The sequence below is a fragment of the Tursiops truncatus genome, chromosome 4 (genome assembly GCF_011762595.2).
Source record: "Tursiops truncatus isolate mTurTru1 chromosome 4, mTurTru1.mat.Y, whole genome shotgun sequence".
Taxonomy (NCBI): Eukaryota; Metazoa; Chordata; class Mammalia; order Artiodactyla; family Delphinidae; genus Tursiops; species Tursiops truncatus.
In genome coordinates this window covers 79100982-79116599 of record NC_047037.1, presented here as the reverse complement: position 1 = coordinate 79116599, position 15618 = coordinate 79100982, and the positions used below count along the sequence as shown (strand labels likewise).

Below are 15618 nucleotides of genomic sequence, written 5' to 3'. Positions count from 1 at the left end.
AAAGAAAATTTTCTAAGTTCTCCAGACTCACAGTCTCTTCTCCATATTTCTCAGCAGAATAGGTGACTCACGGTAATGGGATCATCCTAAAACCACGGCTGTTACTTAGAACACCACGTTAAGGAAAGTTAAGGCTAGTGGTGCAATAAACTTAATTAGTTTCATTCCACTAGATATCCATCTACGAAACTTCTAAACTTGTGAACCATTTCACAAACCCGTAGCCTAGGAAAACGTGTGTAGGGGCTCAGTTTTAATCCGCCACCACCACTGCAATACAACTCCAAGTACTAACCTTCCTCGTGGCGTCTGAGCACTTTGGTGTATAAAAGATCTTACAAAGAGGCTCAGGGCTCAGCTCTGCAAATGGAATGAGCAATGGAATACCTACCTAGAGAAGCGGGTGAGGACAAGCTACAGCTCACACCACAGCCCTGCACACCCCGGCATGGGGATATTCAGGGGCACGCTGTGGGGACTGAGGACTGTGGGCTCAGTGTACGGGTCACAGCTGCAAGTCTTGCCTGGTGATATCATAAAAACACGCTTGGTCTACTCGGTGGAGGTAATCCAGCCCCAATAAAGATTGCACCGGCTGTTCAACGATGTTTGGAGTTCACCACCCAGAGAATTAAAAGAGCTACAATTCAGGGACACCAGGCACAGAGCCCAACAACAGCAGCCTTGAAAAAGACAAGGAAGAAAAAATGTAGCAGCAACTCCCTGGGCATGTGACTTGAGACTCTTGGCAGGCTGCCCCACAGGGCTGGACAGTCTGTGGGCAGAGAACTCACATCTTTCTCTCAGCTGCCCGAGGCCAAGAAGGCCCAGACAGAGGACTACCAACTCAGATCCTCCATCAAGCTAATAATCAATGAGACCCTCCAGAGGAGAACAGTGAATGAATAACCACAACTCTCACCTGCTTTACACAGTCGTGGGACTGATCAGCATCTCTCCAGCTGGGCTTCATGACGTCCACAACCTGAAACAGTTCTGTAATATATTAGTTGGATATCAAATATGCAACTGATGCAAGGTTTGTTCCCCGGTAGGCAGAGTGCTAAACAAAGCTCTGTAGCAAAAACAAAGGACAGAGTTCAGCTTAACAAGTCAACCAACATTAATAGGGCGAGAATGTCAATACAATATGGTAACTGCTGGCACACGATGTACATGACAGTATATGAAGATCACCAGCCAGAGTTAAATGACCAAAATCAAAGCAGGCAAACGTCGACTCCCACAGGGACCAAAGGGGAGAGTTAAAAAACAACCCTATAAATCATCTAGTCTGGATTTTCCAATGAGGACTCAAGTTATAAGGGGAGTATGACTTGCCCAGAGTCATGCAGTCAACTATCAGAAAAGCCTGGGCTGGAACTCAGATTTCCACTGCTTTCCACCATAGCAGAACACTGTTCCAAGATCACAGATATGGGACAAGTTCTAAGCTTCTGAAGCTGGGTAACTACAACTTTCAAAAATGCAGATTCTAAACTGAGTAATGAACTGTGAATGGGGATGGAAGGAGGGGTGTGAGGGCTGGATGTCCCCAAGGGTGGGAGACCTGGCATCTGCGTGTAGTGTGTCAGTAAAACCAGAAAAATTAAAAGCATTTCATTTGTAACTGGCAACAAACATTCTCCTCAAAACAAGTATTTGCTAAAAAGTTGCTTCAGTGGTGTTACTAGTTCTCTGCTCCTCCCCTACAGCAGAGAGCTATTTTATCACTTGTGCTAAGAATGTGGACGTGTGTTGCATGCAAGATTTCTCAGAGACTACTGAAATTAGGCAGAGTACAACATAAGTGAATCTACTTCAGACTGAGTCAGCAAGCCCCTTCCCCAACAGTACTTCACTATGGCATCATGAAGTTCAAAGCAATACCCGTATGAACTAACACAAAGCTCTACCCATGTGACTTTGCAAACTGAAATGCAAGTCAGTTGTGATTATACGGTAATGAGACCACTGCTATACTTAAATCCTTCAATGAACATTCACTGATTAACTCTGTCACGTACTATTTTAAGACCTGGTTTTGCGGGGGAGGGGATGACCGGGGTGTCGGGGGGGAGGTTAGGGGACAAAGGATGAGAAGCCAGATAAAGGAAAACACAAGATAAAAAAGACACAACCCCAGTCTAGTCAGGAAAGCAAATATGCATGCAAATAACTGTAAAACTGTTTGATAAATGTTATAAAACAGTGCTACTCAAACTGTGACCTGTGGACCAGTGACGACCTGTGAATTGTTTGCTGTTGGTCCATAAAAACATAGTTAAGTTCAAAACTGAGCATAAACATTTAGAAACCTAGTAATTTTAGGGCTGCTGAATCTAATAATTTTAAAATGAGGTTTCTATTTTCTATGTCTTCTTTACACCTCATTTTTCTATTTCATTTTTATTACATTTTACAGAAGTATTGGTACACAAAGCAATAAAGTGATATAACAGAAGTACTATATATAATACAATACTGTATGAGCACAGACGAAGACAAATGGCGTGTTCAGAAAGGCTCCAGAGAGGAGATAACCTTTGAGCTGCAAAGGATACATCAGACATACTGAGACGTGAAAGGCATCTCAGGCAGAGGAAGAGCATCTGCAAAAGCCTGGGGGTCATAAAAGTAGATGGTATGTTTACAGCACAGACTTTGAGGCAAAGTAATAAACAGTAAAAGTGCAGAAAGTTAAGCTACAAAGATTCAAAGAAACTTGTATGACTTTATAGTTTAGGCTTTGGGCTCTACCCAAAACGCAAGAGGGAATCACTGACCATTTTTATAACCAGGAGAAGGACGTGTTTATATTTTCATAAAGGTATTCTTTCAGAAGTACAGTAGGCATATTTGAAGGGAGAGAGAACAGGGAGAGATAGAGACCAGTTATGAACATACTGGAAAATAATCTAGGTGGAAAGTGAAGAAACCTGCATATGTCAAGGAAAACAGGCAAGAGAGAATGACTTAGAGAAATGTTTCATTTTTTTATTTTATTTTTTTAAGAAGAGACAATATGGAGTTTTTATTCAGCATAATCCACCTAGAATATGTTGACCTGTTGCAATCAGAACAAACTATTTTCAAGAAAAAAAAATCACTTGTCTTATATCACAGATCCTACTCAAATGAATAAATAATTATCAACTATTACATATAAGTTTAGATCAGAATTAAAACAGAGAAATCAAGGAATTTAGAGTCACATCCTATTTCTCTGTGGGAAGAGCTGTTTTTAAGCCAAGTCTTCATCTGTTTGTGGGCTACCTAGAGAGATAATGTGGACAACCTAAAACTTATGAAAATTACATAACCTTGAGGTTCATAATTGTCATCCTGGAGCACACCTGTATCATTAGAGAAAATTTTTTAAAGGTATAATATGCATAATATTCCTTGCTTATCAATATGGGTCAGAATCTGTAATCAGACAGTTGTTCACTTAGTAAGTGATTAAACTAGGGAGAAATTGGTAAGTATAAGAATGAGGAGTGAGTGTGTTACTGAGAGACAGGAGAGATACTGGGATAAAATGGGAAATTCTGGAATGAAAATGTGAAAGTTCAGTAAACACAAGAACAGTGCGTGTGTTGCCAAGAAACAGGGGAGGTATCTGGGGTGAAATGTGAAATTCTACAATGATATTGGGCTTAAATAATCTAAATAGATTCACATGTATCAGTGGAGAAGAAGTTGTAGCTGAGGCTTCCTTGGTGGTGCAGTGGTTGAGAATCTGCCTGCCAATGCAGGGGACACGGGTTCGAGCCCCGGTCTGGGAAGACCCCAAATGCCGCGGAGCGACTAGGCCCGTGGGCCACAACTACTGAGCCTGTGCGTCTGGAGCCTGTGCTACGCAACAAGAGAGGCCGCGATAGTGAGAGGCCCGCGCACCGCGATGAAGAGTGGCTCCCGCTCGCCGCAACTAGAGAAAGCCCTCGAGCAGAAACGAAGACCCAACACAGCCAAAAATAAAAGAAAGAAAGAAAGAAGCTTTCATAAAAAAAAAAAAAGAAGAGTTGTAGCCAACACATTTATTTTGCACATTCTATGAACAGAGCAGTATTGTAGATACTACAGGAGCTACAAAGGGGAATAAGAGGAGGTACCTCACTGTTAGTCCCAGGGCAATTCTAGGGTCTCCTGAGACTCCCCAGAAGTTAGTTCTGGACCACAGAAGGTCTGAGGTGCTTACCTCAGTAAGTAACAAACCAAGACTCACTTTCAATCAAGAGAATTCTATGGGTTCAAGGAATCTCTAAAGGGTATGGGGGGTGTGTGTGTGTGTGTACGTGTGTGTGTGTGTGTGTGGTGGTAAGTGGGGAGGGAGGGTCCCTTGGCTGGAAGAAATTCGTATTTCCTGAAATGTCCCCAGGGCAAGTCTGAGTCCCTGAAATGAAAATTGTTGAGCCAGCCAGCTCCTCTGGAAGGACCCAGTCTTCAGGGAAAGTGCAGCCCTCCCACACACAGTGTAAACTCCACTGAGATCCAGAGCTAGGCTTTTTCTTAGAATAGAGGTCACAGGCTTAGTGAGTCCCTGAAACTCAGTGACTCCTGAGAGAAAGCAACAGGAGTGCGGAATGTAGAGCAAGCATATACCATTTTCATGAAATATTGTGAAAAAAAAAATAAGCTTGTGTTAGATGTAGTCAAAAACAATTCAAATATTATTCTGTCATGGATATTTATACCCCCAATGGCCATAACTAACACACACAGGGAACACTGCTTATCACAACAGTACTGTTGTGAAACAGGCTGAAGAGCCATGATATGGTGGTCTGACGGTGTCTGACCAGGCTCTCATAATAAGTGCCTGCTGTGTTTCAGGGCACATGATTTTACCAAAGTATATAATAGGCTTAGTTTTATAACAACTTTGACTGCCTTCTAGTCATGAACTGGAACAAATAACCACTATTGTATCTCTACAGCTCTACCTATATAAATGAAATTCAGCAATTAACCTGTAAACTTAATCTAATTATTCAACAAGTATACAAGATTAAATATTAAAAAGTTTAATTTACCTAAAGAGTAATAAGCCTTGAATCTAACATCATCAACAGCCATTTCATTTTATTTTATTTTACAAAAACATAATATCGCCTATGCCTGTGTAAAATGACATTGGATCGAAGATAAATTGTTCATGTATAGGAGAAGAAAACAAAAAACTTTCTCCTAAGAGCATTAATTGCCATTCCGTTCTTAGAAAAAGAACAAATTCTCAATCAGCGCCTGTCATCTGCAAGACACTATTGGGAATCAACGGAAAACAAAAAGATCTAATTATCCACAAGGTCTGGAAAAGATCAAGAACAGAATCCCTTAATACCGACAGTGTATGGAGGTAAGCAGAGGAGAAGCTCTCCATTCAAAGTCCCCAGGATCCTCAGCAAGGCCCGTATAATGCACCAGCACGGAAAGTGATGAATAAGCTTCATTGAGAATAGTGGCCACGTCATGGCTGGCTGAACATTCAGTCCACAAACAGAAGGCTTCTTGTATTTGCTCGAATCAACCACAGGAAAGTTTCAGCAAAAAGACTGTTATATTCAAATGGAAATCAGTACTTTCCAGCAAGAATGGACAATTAGCAATTTCTTAAACTGGCACTAAGAGGAAGAGCAGGGAATTGTACCAGAATCATCACAAACAACCCATATTTCAAAATGTCAAATAAAAAATAAAGACTACTAGGGTTATTCGCATGTTGAAAAATTTCACATAGCAGGCCTGAGTCTGGATGTTATGCGTCTCCCAGTGGTCAACCTACACTGGGAGGTTTCACCCAAATACTCCCCTTTTGTAAATCTCTTACTACATACGTACAAGTGTAAACCACAATCTAAGATTCCAGCACGTAGTTAACTTAGATGGTATTCCTCAAACATTTAGTAAAAGAGCGCAAAGCCTGTTTATACACTATTTGGATCTACATTTAAAAAGCTTTTATTCACCATTAACAGATTCTAGCAAATACCTCTTCCAGACTGGCAAGACAAACAGTTACCATCCTCACCACCACCTCCAAGCACGCATGCAATTTTGGCCTATCTGATTTATGCACCTGGCTTTGTGAAACTGATCCTGGGGCTGTAACAAGTCACAGGCTCTCAGATAAATGACAAGGATTCCATAGCCACTTTGGGATTGAAGAAAAAAGTTCAGTGGAAAAAGAGAAGTTGAAGAAATTGCACCAGAGTTAAGCCATGATTTCTTAGATATGTACTAAAAGCACAAGCAAAAAAGGGAAGACTTGCTAACTAAACTTGATCAAAATTTAAAATGTCTGTGCTTCAAATGACACCACCAATAAAGTGAAAAGGCAACCAACAGAAGGAGAGAAAATATTTATAAATCATATGTCTGATAAGGGACTTGCATCCAGCATCTACAAAGAAACTTAAAATTTAATAATTAAAAGACAAAAAAAAAAAAACCCAATTAAAGAATGACAGGGCTTCCCTGGTGGCACAGTGGTTGAGAGTGCACCTGCCGATGCAGAGGACACGGGTTCGTGCTCCGGTCCGGGAAGATCCCACATGCAGCGGAGCAGCTGGGCCCATGAGCCATGGCCGCTGAGCCTGCGCGTCCGGAGCCTGTGCTCCGCAACGGGAGAGGCCACAACAGGGAGAGGCCCACGTACCGCAAAAAAAAAAAAAAAAGAATGACAAAGGGTTTGAATAACACATTTCTCCAAAGAAAACATAGAAATGGCCAATAAGCACATGAAAATATTCCTAGCATTATTAGTTATTAGGAAAATGAGAAACCACTTCAAACCCACTAGAATGGCTACAATAAAAAGACAGTAACAAGTATTGGTGAGGAGGCGAAGCTAAAACCCTCACACACTGCTGGGGAGAACGTAAAACGGTGCAACCACTTTGGAAAATAGTTTGGCAGTTAAACAGAGACGTGCCACAAGGTCCAGCAATTTTTACTTCTGGGTATATATGCAAGAAAAATGAAAACGTTATGTCCACACAAAACCTGTCCATAAATTTTCACAGCAGTATTTTATGAAAGCCAAAAAGTAGAAACAATCCAAATGTCCACCAAATGATGAATGGATAAATAGAAATTTGTCCACCCACACATATAACATTATTCAGCATTAAACAAAAGGAATGAAGTACTGATACATGCTAAAACATGAATGAACCTCAAAAACACTATGCTAAGTGAAAGAATCTAGTCATAAAAGACCATATAGGCAACTCTACAAAGGCAGAAAATAGTCTACAGGGTGCCCAGTACTAGGAGGGGGTGGGAGAGAGCAGAGAGTGACCATTAATGCGCGCAAGCTTTCCTTCTGGAGGGCTGAAAATGTTCTAAAATTACATTACAGTGATGGATGCACAAATCTGCATACTGAAAACTGCTGTATAGATGGGTGGGTGTTATGGTATGTAAATTATATCTCAATAAAGCTTTTTTTAAATTGTGCCAAACCGCACATCTTTATGCACTCCTAAAAGCCATCCTGCAAGCTACTTGATATCAGATGGGGCCAGACATATTTGAAGTAGAACAATTATTCTCATATCAACATGCATTCATATCCCAAGCATTGGTCTAGAATTGGACTGGCTCTGGGGGCACCAAAGGACGCAATATTTATATTCCAAACACCTTGAATCTCTAAGAATTAACAAAACCTAGCAGCACTTGCTGCCAATTTTGGCTCCATTTGCTTCAACAAACACTGACTGAAGTCCACCATAGGCCAGGACTAGGTTTACAACACACAGACAAAAGATACAGTGGGCCCAACGCCCAAGGAGTTCATGGCCTCTTAAGTCTAAGACAGACATGTAAGCACATGATTCAAGTTCAGTGCTCTGTATGCAAACTAGTATTATGGGGGCAGGGAAATGGTACAGAGAAGAGAGTAATTAACTTTGTCTAGAGATGACCCACAAATGTCTCATAGGAATGACAACACCTGAGCAGGACTTCAAAGAACTGGTAAAAGGGAATGGTGTGGCAAAGGGGATGGGGGAAGGGAAGCAAACCAGAATCAAGGCAAATAGCCTTGGGGGACTGAAAGAAACTGGGGAACAAATAAGGGTGAGACTAGAATGTTAGAAGATGAGTTGGGGAAATTAAGCCAGATCACGAAAGATCTTGTGGATATGCTACAAATTTTAAACCTCACCCTAAAGGTAATAGTGAGGCATTGAAAGGTTTTAAGCAGTGAATGAAACGATCGGATTCATTTTAGAAATATCATCCACGTAACTGTTTGCAGGATGAAGATTCACTAGGGAAAGAGGTTTTCCAGTTTTTATTGACCTATGTTATTTTTAATGCGTCTTCAAATGAAATTTTGCACAGAAACCCAAGATGTAAAAAAAGCAAAGCTCGGGCTTCCCTGGTGGCGCAGTGGTTGAGAGTCCGCCTGCCGATGCAAGGGACACGGGTTCGTGCCCGGTCCGGGAGGATCCCACGTGCCGTGGAGCGGCTGGGCCCGTGAGCCATGGCCGCTGAGCCTGCGCGTCCGGAGCCTGTGCTCCGCAACGCCAGAGGCCCGCGTACCACAAAAAAAAAAAAGAAAGCAAAGCTCTTCTGGTTGAAACAGTGGTGGAGGAGCCTGGACAATGTCCCTCTACCCCCCACCACAGAAGAGCCCTTTGTGCTCTGGCAGAAGAAGGTGTGGAAAACTTTGGACTAAAGAGAGGATAACAGGAGATGGAGATTATTAGGAAGCTAGCGCAATAGTCCAGGGGAAAATGACCAATGCTTAAAATAATCACTAATGATGGAGAAAGGGGAGAAAAGAGTCCAGAAAACTCTAAAGAAGTACAGAATTGACAAGAGTTCACAACTTACTGAATGTAGAGAGTGAGGAAAAAGAATCATGGATAACTTCTGGGCTTCTAGCCTGCATGAAGAGAATTAATGTCATTGATAAGAGGAAACGTACAAGAGACAGTTGACTCTCCTAAAGATACTTCAAGTCTAATAATTCTCAAAATTGAACTCTTGCTGCTGCTCCCCAACCTGTTCTCCAGTGTAGGGTTTCGTATCTCAGTATGTGGCACCAGGCTGATGCTACTGTTTGAGCCAGAAACCTGGGAATCACCTTTGACATGGGATCTCCAGAGCACGCCCCCACCATTCAGTCCATCACCAAGTGCCACTGATTCTAATTCCAAAATTTGGTTCATCTATCCACCACTTCTATCGCCACTGCCGCCACTCTGGTGCATGCCACCATCACCTCACTCCTTGATTTCTCCAATGGCCTCAATCACTCTCCTCGACTCACTCCAATCCAGTCTACAAACAAGGATAAACTTTTTTTTTTAATCTTTATTGGAGTATAATTGCTTTACAATGTTGTGTTAGTTTCTGTTGTACAATAAAGTGAATCAGCTATAAGTATACATATGTCCCCATATCTCTCCCACCCTCCCTATCCCACCCCTCTAGGTCATCACAAAGCATTGAGCTGATCTCCCTGTGCTATGTGGCTGCTTCCCACTAGCCATCCATTTTACATTTGGTAGTGTATATATGTCAATGCTACTCTCTCACTTCGTCCCAGCTTCCTCTCCCCCGCTGTGTCCTCCAGTCCGTTCTCTATGTCTGCATCTTTATTCCTGCTCTGCCACTAGGTTCGTCAGTACCATTCTTTTAGATTCCATATATGTGCATTAGCATCCGGTATTTGTTTTTCTCTTTCTGACTTACTTCACTCTGTATGACAGACTCTAGGTCCATTCACCACATTACAAATAACTCAATTTTGTTCCTTCTTGTGGCTGAGTAATATTCCATTGTATATATGTGCCACATCTTCTTTATCCATTCATCCGATGATGGACACTTAGGTTGCTTCCATGTCCTGGCAATTGTAAACAGTGCTGCAATGAACATTGTGGTACATGACTCTTTTTGAATTATGGCTTTCCCAGGGTATATGCCCAGTAGTGGGATTGCTGGGTCATATGGCAGTTCTATTTTTAGTTTTTTAAGGTGTTAAAAAAAAAACTGTTTTTTGAAGTTTAGGCCTTCCGTGAATTCCCATTGCACTTAATGTCCAAGACAGAGAACATGTCCGGTTTTATTCATCTTGGGATACTCAGTGCCTAGTACATTGAAAGAATGAAAGAGAGAGGATCAGGTCTGGGACAAGACGATGAATTCAGTTACAGGCCGGCTGGGTTTGAGGTGCCTATGGTACATCTAAGTAGAGTTACCCTACTGGCAACTGGCAGTATGGGCCTGGATCCCAATGACATTTGGCTTCACTGTTTCAGAACAGAAGTAGAGTTATCTATGGTAAACAGGACTAAGACTATTTTAGATAATCATGAACTAAGTTAATAAAGCTTGAAGCAAGCTCAGCTTCTTAGAAGAGATTAAAGTGTCTCTCTAATCTGAAATTCGGCAGCTCCAGGTCAGGTCTAGGTTAGCATTTCAAGGACAAGAGAAACCACTGAGATAGCACTAGATTTGTGGTGGGATCTTTACAAGGGGTGACTTGGTCGCAAAGCCTATGATTTGGGCACTTCCTTCAAACTGCTTTTGCAATACCTCTGTTATCTGATGTCCTCACCAATTTCCAAGTGCCTTCTCTATTAGTTAATCATAAATCATTCCTGACTCTCAGACAGTACATCTGGGGCCGTGCTTGGAAGTCCGTATCCTGACCACTACACCAGGCAATTTCTCAGTCTGGGCACGTGACTAAGTTAACAGTTTAGGCGACAGATACAAAAGTTATATCCCTTCCTCTCTCCCACTGACGCTAGAGAGCTGCCTTAGAATGTGCTGCTACAAGGATTTTTAGACAATAATAATTAAATTATGACTTACAGCGGGCTTCCTACAGTACTGTGCAAAGCATTTAATATAAAATACTGTACATGACAAATAAACATGAAGAGATTCCAGAGAGTTTCTTTAAGTAATGATTACTTTTCCAAATGCAGATGTAGGGGACACTGATTACAACCTCCTAATTCTTTTTCCTCCTTAACTTTCCTCAATATCAGTGTTTCTTAACTACTGAATACAAACCCTTCAAGTTCAATAAGATAATATTCAATTTTTAAGTCAATAATAAAATAATTATTCAAATATTTTAACTTTTAAAACAGAACTTTTGAGAACCTCTTTCTGCATATCCAGGGAACACGTATGACTACAGTGTAAGAGGGGTCGGCTTATGACCTAGTCAGCTGGTTAACTATTCAGGTGACCACAGACAGCAGCCTGGTGACTTTGCCAGTACTAAGGTTTTAAACTGATTTATATTTAGTCATATATCATTTATTTGATATCTATAAAGAACCATTGGTTAAATACAGAAAACATGAGAATTACTGAAATATAAGTCAATAAAATAACACAAATGTTAAATCCTGCAACTTCAACTCAAGATGATATTTACCAGCTGTGTATATCGCATTATCTGGTCAAATTTCTTATGCCTTGCAAAATGTCTCCAGTACTTCCAAATCCAATGGAAAAAAAGGAAAGATACAGAAAATATAACATCAAAAGTGGCTTTTCATCTATGGGGAATAAAGACTGCCCCCACAATGTGCTATCTGCCAGAAAAGTACTTACAAATAGCAGCTTGAAATATTTTGTCTATTATTGTATTCAAAAAGAAGCCTCAAAAATAGTTTTTAAAAAATAAGACAAAATACCAGACAGGATAACAAAGTAAGGTTTTTATTTCTTTTCAATGCCTCAACACAACCTTAAATTTCAATCTGCACTTTCTATATTCATGTCCAAAAGCCTGTTGCCTTAAAATGTGACAGGTGGTGCTTTCTTTGATGTGATTAATTTAAAGTAAATTCAGCAATCCTGTTACACATGCAAAATAATGTATATACAATATGTTTATTCACCTTAGCATTGTTTACAATAGTAAAAGTTTGGAAACTACCTAAATATTCATCAACAGGGAAGACAAGTTATGGTACACCAATACAATGAAATGTTGTGCAGATATTAAAAAAAGAATAAGGAAGCATACAGGTACAGTGTGCTACTACTTGTGTAGGAAAAAGGGGAGGGTTATACATGTATTTGAATATGCTTAAAATAACTCTAAAATGATATTTCTTAACAACAACAAAAAAAACTAACAACATTGGTTGCCCTGTGAAGGAGACATATTGGAGGAATGTGGTCAAGGGAAACTTTTCAATGAAGTATTCTTTTATATATTTTTTGAAGTTCGAGCCATGTGAATGTATAACCTTTTTCCAAGATAGAAATGTTTACAATAGATGACATTTTCAAAAAGTAAACCATGTCTAAGATTATTTTAAAAGAAATGAACACTTTCAAAAACATTGTATTCAATAACTAGGTTATATATAACCACAATGATAAAACCATTTTGTAAAAAAGGAACTATCACAATTATGTCTGTAATCTTAAAACTGCTCAATACACACCCGCTTGAATCACACAGAACACAGCAATCTTAGAGTTAATTTCATCCCAAATCCTTTCTATATTCCATCAATGGTTGAAATAGCACCTACAATGGGTTCCTTCATTTCATTACAATGGGTTTCCTTCAGGGCTACAAGGAAACGGCAGTAAAAACATGAGTTTCTTGAAAAATCCTCATAAGAAATGATTGAGCAAAAAAGTTTTGAAAATATTTGATTTTTCTAATCACACTGCACATCACTTGTTAAGTAAAAAAGTCAAAATGTTTCTTCATTTATAATGCTAAATTAAAGCATATATTATATATAAACTTTATAGCAATAGTACTTAATAACAGAATGTCCATTTAAGGTCACTTTTATTTTAACCACATTAGCTAGTATTGCCCCAAAATGACAGAATGCTTTGTAAAAATTAATTCATAGGGAGGTTCTTGAGAAACAGGGTCTCAGGTCAAAAAAACAGTGAGAACAAAGCAAGCTGCCTACAGTACTAGTGACCAACTGACACCCAGAGTTGTTGGGGAACAAAAATCACAAATCTAAAAACATAAAACAAAATGAACAAAAAAGGTTGGCTTTTTGATTCACCATCCAACTTCCAACAGATATTCCCATTAATCATCTCTCACTGAGTTCACAGCAGACAGACTTTAAAAGCTCTTCCAAAGATGCATCTTTCTTAACTCCTTTTCCCATCCTACCCTTCCAACTCCTGGCAAACACCTCACTTTTCACCTTTTCTAGAAGAAATTCAAGGAATTCTCTCTACCACACTGTAGTGTCCATCTTTTTACCTATCCTTTTGCCCTTCTCTTCCATCCCACAGGAGGTAGGGTAACTCCTTCCTTTACTTAAAGCATCTCTCAACCTCCACCAGGATCTTGTTTGTTTCATCACCCAACCACTTCACATTTCAGGTGCTCCCTTTTCTTTGGCCGCTTCCTTTGTGCCTTCAAAAAAGCAAAAAATTTTGTTATTTTGAAAATTTTCTTTTGACCCTGCTCTCTCCTCTGTTGTCAAATTTCTCTCCTTCTTCTAGTCAAGCTGCCCAAATATAATCCACATTCGTTACCTCCTCCATTTTCCTTCCGGATGCTTCCGTTTCAAATCCTCTACTAAAATAGCCTTATCAAAGTTCCCTAATGTCCTCCTAATCACTGAGTCAAAACTGAAAGAGACCTTTAAGCTTATCTACTCCATTTAGCTCATTATATGGATAAGGAAGTTGACACTCATTAGGGATTAATTTGACCAACATTATACAGTGAATCACTGTGGGCTGGAATCTTGACAGCCTTCCATCCAGAAGAATACACATTTCTTGATTAAAAAAAAAAAAAAAAGATAACTAACTAAAGCAAGATGACCCCTACTCAAGATTATTTCAGGTATCTCCACAAAAGAAAAAGGACAAGCCACATTTATAACCTGAAATGAAGGTCAATACAAATACAGCAACAGACAGTCCAAAGCTCATTTCAGTTGGCTTTGGAATGTGTCCTTGAACTTTATCAATTCCTAAACATCTAAACCAAATAGTAAAGTTCCACTGTGAAATCTTTTCAGGAAAGTCAACTTTCCTCCTCATTTTCTCTATCCCTCCCTCTGCCATGCACTTGTCTGCAATACACAGTCTAAATCTGAGTGTTGAAAGATCCTGCATAGAAACTGAAGTCAGAGCAGTAGAAAGAGAAACAGGGGAATAAGAAGCAAGGAGTTTCTAGGAGGAGGAAGCAGGCAGCAGTGCTGAATGCTAACTGTGTACATCTTCCCCTACAGACCTCTTTCAGATATTGTTGGTCATTTTAAGTAAGTCCCTGGAGTTTTCCTGAATTAGAGCTTAGCCTCTTTTACAAATAAACATGCCCATGAGCATGAAGAGCGTACATTCCTTAACCTAGTTGTAATCTACTTGTGCTCAGTCTCTCAGACTGTAAATTCTAAAGACCAAGCTGTAATAGTGTTAGACTAAGATATTTGAAATTCTGCTACCAAAGCTTTCTCTCCATCCAACACCGTCTTCCATAACACACTCCTCGAGACATCCATAATACTACCAAAATAATAACCATCACAGTAACAATAATAACTTAGGACTTTAACAGAGAACTGATAGGACAGACAAAAAGATTATTTTGTTTACACTCAGCCTCTCCAGGTATTTCTATTCCCACATAATTGGGAGTTCATGGACTTTCTTGCTTCACTCTCTACTGTTCTGTCACACTATTTTCAGCTACCCTACAAATTGAGGAAGGGAAGGATCTATAAAATACCTAACATCTACCTTAAAACATACAATGCCTAAATTTCAAATGAAACAGACAATTTAAAAAGTAAGGTAATGGGGCTTCCCTGGTGGCGCAGTGGTTGAGAGTCCGCCTGCCGATGCAGGGGACACGGGTTCGTGCCCCGGTCCGGGAGGATCCCACATGCCGCGGAGCGGCTGGGCCCGTGAGCCATGGCCGCTGAGCCTGCGTGTCCAGAGCCTGTACTCCTCAACGGGAGAGGCCACAACAGTGAGAGGCCCGCGTACCGCAAAAAAATAAATAAATAAATAAAATAAGGTAATGTTTTATTGGCTAGGAAACATAAGATACTATTTTGATATGATTTTGAATATTAATCTAATAATTTAATTAGCACAATGAGGGAAGGAGGGAGAATAGGAATGAGCAAACAAGGGGTAAGACAAAAATGGAGGAATCAGGGATGAAGGGAAAGTAGAGGATGTTAGGAAGAGAAGAGTCATCCCAGAGGCTGCCCTCTGGGGCTCTGTGTGTTGTCAGCTAGTTTTCTCTCTCAGACCCCTGTTTCAGAGCCAGCTAGACTTAGAGTCAGGTGACATCACTGCACAGAGTGTACCAAGAATAGGGCTTCCTCTGGCAAAGCAGTATGCATGAGGTCACAGAGATTCAACCGGGATTCCCAACAGCCTTGTTTAAAAGGAATAAAGATAATGAACACAACAAGAAAGGGAAAGGCAGGGAAAGGCAAGAAAGATGGGAGCAATTCCTACATTAGCAAACACCAAGATGCTTCTCTTAATACCTCAATACTCAAGAACAGTAGCAAAGAATAGGCCATCTGGTCACCTTAAGTAAATATAATTTTGAACTCGAGGAATGATACTAGTTAAAAATGAGCTAAGGAGCTTCCCTGGTGGTGCAGTGGT

General features: G+C 40.2%; 1 protein-coding gene across 3 annotated transcripts in view; it reads right to left on the bottom strand.

Moving 5' to 3' along the window:
* IGSF11 (immunoglobulin superfamily member 11) overlaps positions 1–15618 on the bottom strand; it is a 138112-nt gene that overhangs the window by 98291 nt on the left and 24203 nt on the right. The window contains exon 2 of one of the 3 annotated variants that reach the window (XM_073804212.1): positions 923–985. The exons of the other annotated variants lie outside the window; for them this stretch is intronic. The gene's annotated coding sequence lies outside the window, so the exon portion shown is untranslated. The remainder of the gene's footprint in view (positions 1–922; positions 986–15618) is intronic. 3 annotated transcript variants of the gene reach the window in all.